The sequence below is a fragment of the Sinohyriopsis cumingii genome, chromosome 4 (assembly GCF_028554795.1).
Source record: "Sinohyriopsis cumingii isolate HCF-2022 chromosome 4, ASM2855479v2, whole genome shotgun sequence".
NCBI lineage: Eukaryota > Metazoa > Mollusca > Bivalvia > Unionida > Unionidae > Sinohyriopsis > Sinohyriopsis cumingii.
This window is the reverse complement of record NC_142964.1, coordinates 24,976,473-24,981,468: the sequence shown is the minus strand read 5'-3', so window position 1 is coordinate 24,981,468 and position 4,996 is coordinate 24,976,473.

Genomic DNA, 4,996 nt, shown 5'->3' with positions numbered 1-4,996 from the left:
ATAACATAGTATCATGGAGAAAACCCAACATACAATAGGAATTAAACATATATAGCACATCCCCTTATAAAGATTAAAATTATGTATGTAATACAGCTATCTTTTTACATATTAGTCAAATATGCATGTAATTAAAATTACCTAAGATAATGTCATGTGAATAACACAACATTATATATATATATATATATATATATATATATATATATATATATATATATATATATATATATATATATATATATATATATATATATATATATATAAAGCAATAAAGTACTTCCATACACGTGAAATTGCATCTGCATTTGAATTACATATTTTGCATTTCCAATTAGGTCAATTCATTCATCGATTCTTAGAAATGAATCTGTTCTTTTGACACTATTCACTTTTCTGTAATCTCTGCACATGTGGGAAGTATTATCTGGTTTCGGTACTAGAATACACGGCGAACTCCAGTTACTTTTACTAGGTTATGCTGAATTTCCTTTTTCAAACATTCCTGTTTAAGATACTTCATCCTGCGAGGATACTGTTCATTGATGTAGAATCTGTTCATTGATGTACAATCTGTTAATTGATGTAGAATATGCTTTTTGAACGTCATGGTATATTAATTTGTTCGTGTTGGGTGTGATATCATGTGATTTGGATTTTTAACCTGACTTTAACAATTTTTCAGTCATACCCCTACGATGTCTGCAGTGCAGCAGTTTATAGTGATGTCTAGCACTGAGGCATCATGCCGCATACATGTAGCATGATGTCCCACTCAGTCACATTATCCTGACACCAGGCTGGCCAGTCTTAACATTAACATCTTAATGCTGAAAGCCAAGCGAGGCAGCTGTTAGTACCATTTTTAAAAGTTGTTGGTATGACTCAGACGGGAATCGCACCAACGACCTTCCGCATCAGAGGCGGACGCTCTAACCATAGGCGACTGGAGTGGTCTGTTTGTGTTGGAAGATCTGGACACAAACACTCATATTCACATAATAGCTCTTTTAGTTAATTATTCATTCTTTTCTTGTTACTGTTTATGTGAACATTTATGGTCGAGATTATTCAAGATTTCTGAATTTCGACAATTGGTCATAACAAAGTCACTATAATCCAAATCCATGACATCGCTCACATCCTAGCTTTTTGTTGGATATGTATAACAACATTGAATGAATGACTAACGGGGCTCTCTCTACCAACATCTTCATTTAACGTATTTATAAGACAAAGTTTCCTCTATTTTTATCTCCCTAGAGTGTTAATAATATAATGTAGGTCACTTACTTTTTCAAATGGATAAGGATGATACTATTTAGCATGAATATGATCTTAAGGTATGGGCAAGAAAGCCAGAACTTTATCACCACTCTGGTATGGACAAGAAAGCCAGAACTTTATCACCACTCTGGTATGGGCAAGAAAGCCAGAACTTTATCACCACTCTGGTATGGGAAAGAAAGCCAGACCTTTATGCCAGAACTTTGTCATCACTCTGATATGGGCAAGAAGGCCAGACCTTTATCACCACTCTGGTATGGGCAAGAAAGCCAAAACTTTAACACCACTCTGGTATGGGCAAGAAAGCCAGAGCTTTATCAACACTCTGGTATGGGCAAGAAAGCCAGAACTTTATCACCACTCTGGTATGGGCAAGAAAGCCAAAACGTTAACACCACTCTGGTATGGACAAGAAAGCCAGAGCTTTATCACCACTCTGGTATGGGCAAGAAAGCCAGAACTTTATCACCACTCTGGTATGGGCAAGAAAGCCAGAACGTTATCACCACTCTGGTACGGGAAAGAAAGCCAGACCTTTATGCCAGAACTTTGTCATCACTCTGGTATGGGCAAGAAAGCCAGAACTTTATCACCACTCTGGTATGGGCAAGAAAGCCAAAACGTTAACACCACTCTGGTATGGGCAAGAAAGCCAGAGCTTTATCACCACTCTCGTATGGGCAAGAAAGCGAGAACTTTATCACCACTCTGGTATGGGCAAGAAAGCCAGAACGTTATCACCACTCTGGTATGGGAAAGAAAGCCAGACCTTTATGCCAGAACTTTGTCATCACTCTGGTATGGGCAAGAAAGCCAGAACTTTATCACCACTCTGGTATGGGCAAGAAAGCCAGAACGTTATCATCACTCTGGTATGGGAAAGAAAGCCAGAACCTTATGCCAAAACTTTATCACCAGGCTGAAAGCTTTTTTCCCTTCTATTTCTGTCATACCCTATTTTCATTTTGCATTGAGTAGAATGAGATCTAGTTCCTGCTACTTCAGAATCCTTTGACAATTTATATTTGAAATCCGAAATATAGTGAAGAAGGATAATTTCTTAATCTTTTGTCTAAAGAAGTTTCTCTTTAAACAATTAGTTTTGGTCCACGGACGTTATGTCCAACAACGGGATCAAAATGGACCAAAACCTAATGATTCTTGAAGTGATTTTCTAATTTCAAACAACGGTAAATGAACACCTTCGTCCTAATCCTTTCCTGTATCAAGCGATGTGACCTAATCATATTCTTCAAAGTTTGGTGAAACATTTCCAGAGCCCCTTGACTTTCGGTGTGATAGACAGAAGACTTAAACTGTTGGAAACCTCATTCCTGCATACTTTGCTAGAAAATTCCAGACATATAATTTGACTCTTGATCAGATTGGACTTATTGGGAAGGCCAAAAAGTGTTAAAAGATTTTCTATGGTTTAAGTTTTAATATTCCTCAAAAGAAATTGCTTCCCGGAATCTTGTGGACTCGCCCATAATCGGCATAAATTATTGATGCAATTCTTGGCATTAGGTAAGGGCCGAAAACACAATCCATCATTATTCTGCTGAATGGTTCGTCAAATGCTGATAAAGGGTGCAAATGGGCCTTGTGTACCTTTCGAATGGGTTTTCCTACCGTTCTTCAAGTGCGACAAGATCTACAGTATTTGGAAACATTTTGCTTTTCATTCGTGGCCAATAAATATGATCCAATATCTTTTGATATAACTTATTGACTCCAGTCATGGAAGTTTCCTGGGTTAGACTAAATATTTCCAATGGATATGACAAAGGAACAATAATTTAATAGCTTACTGACAACTCGTCATGAGCGAGTACCTCAGCTGGTTTCCATTTTCTCATTAGGACCGCAGTTTTAACAAAATAATAAAAGATACTTATGTGGCTTCAGTTTCAGGAATAGTTTTCCTAAACAAATAGATAACATGATCTCGTTCCTATTAGACCATGAGTGAGTTTTTTGTCGCCCTGATAAGAATACAAACAAACGAGTAGTAAAAAGAGGATTGCTCTGATCAATACCTCGTGCTTACTCAATACCAAGACCAAACTAGGCCTCATTTAAAGACTGGCCAATATATGTGTCAGCTAAAGGGATACTTTTCCTGATCTAAATCATTCTCTAGAGCTGTTTTTGTCATATTATGGTAACTGAACAGCTAAGTATTAATAAGGGATTTCATTCCCAATAGCATCTACGGTATGATTCAAACAAAGTTTGTCAGTTACAAGTGGATTAACAACAAGCTTATTTAAAGCTAGGTGATAAATGAATATCCATTTTGATATAAATTCAGTGTTCTCATTGTCACGGTTCCTGAAACTAAGTCTGATGGCACAAGCTAGGTATACATCATGGATTTCATTCTCAATAGCATCGACTGTCTGATTCAAACAAAGACTGTCAGTTACAAATGGATTAACAACAAACTTATCTAACGCTAGGTCTTTGTCTGGTAATAAATGAATGTCCTTTGTCCTTTATCCTGAAACTAAGTCTGATGGCAAATTTACACAATGGAGAGGAACATTAATAAAGGCGAACTGCTCACTGAATTAGAACACTTTACCAACGAAGACTTCTCAGCTGAAGGCAAATTACGTGATAATACTGAGAAGCTCATATGTGCCTTCATACGGTAATAATACAGCACTGAGAAGCTCATGTGTCCTTTTATATTTTATTAGAGATTGGCAGAACCGCCAACAACTGGCAGAATCGCCAACAACTAAAACAGAACATTTCGAGATGAATGGTTTATATTTATCCATAATAACATCAGATTGGTGTTTGTCTGACCCAGCGAAAGTATTACTTTCAATATCTGACCGTGACTTGATCTCTTAAAACTAAAAGCATTGGGATTAGTTCTTTTTCTTTACATAAATTTATATTTCAATCTGTAGCAATCAGAAACTGTGTGCTCTTTCTTCTTGCAATATATTGATTATTTTTATCAAAAGTTAAATTCATAAAAGTTGTTGCAGAATGAATAAAACTGATAGCATTTTTGTTTTACCAAAAAATTGCTGCGAGAAGAACCTACTAACAAAATAAATTTTGTGAGTCAAATAATATAAAATAACTGTACAAGCAGCATTTTCCAAAGTTTCTACCTATTGCTCATCAGTAGAAGGCTTGATGTCACAAAGGACGCAGATCTTTAACTGTTCAACTGTTATGTATATTTGATTGAATTTGCATTTGATTTTATTTAATTGTTTGTCTGTTGTTTGTAAATTTCCTTTACTCCATTACATGCTATGGTAATGCAATTGTATTTACTGGATTTGACATTTTCCAGAAACTCAGTTTGACCTGACCGATTTTCGTAAACACCTAATGATAGAAACTTTGTATCTGTCACAGGATGAAGCCGGGTGGGGACTGGATTAGGGAAGACACCAAAAGCAACTGCGTTTATAAGAGGTTTATTTATAAACGCAATTTAAATATTAACAAATCTGACACCATTATAAACAAAAAGATAAAGAAAATTATAAAGTTCCTAACATGGAACTATCAACAACAATTAACTCAACGAGAAAAAACTCAACAGAATTTAACAAATGGAATTTCAAAACAAACGTGAATTCTTATCACCGATCAACAAAATAAAAGTGATCTACACCCCAATATAAAGAGTCTTGAATGTATCGTTCAAATAACGATTTAGAAAAGAATGTAATTA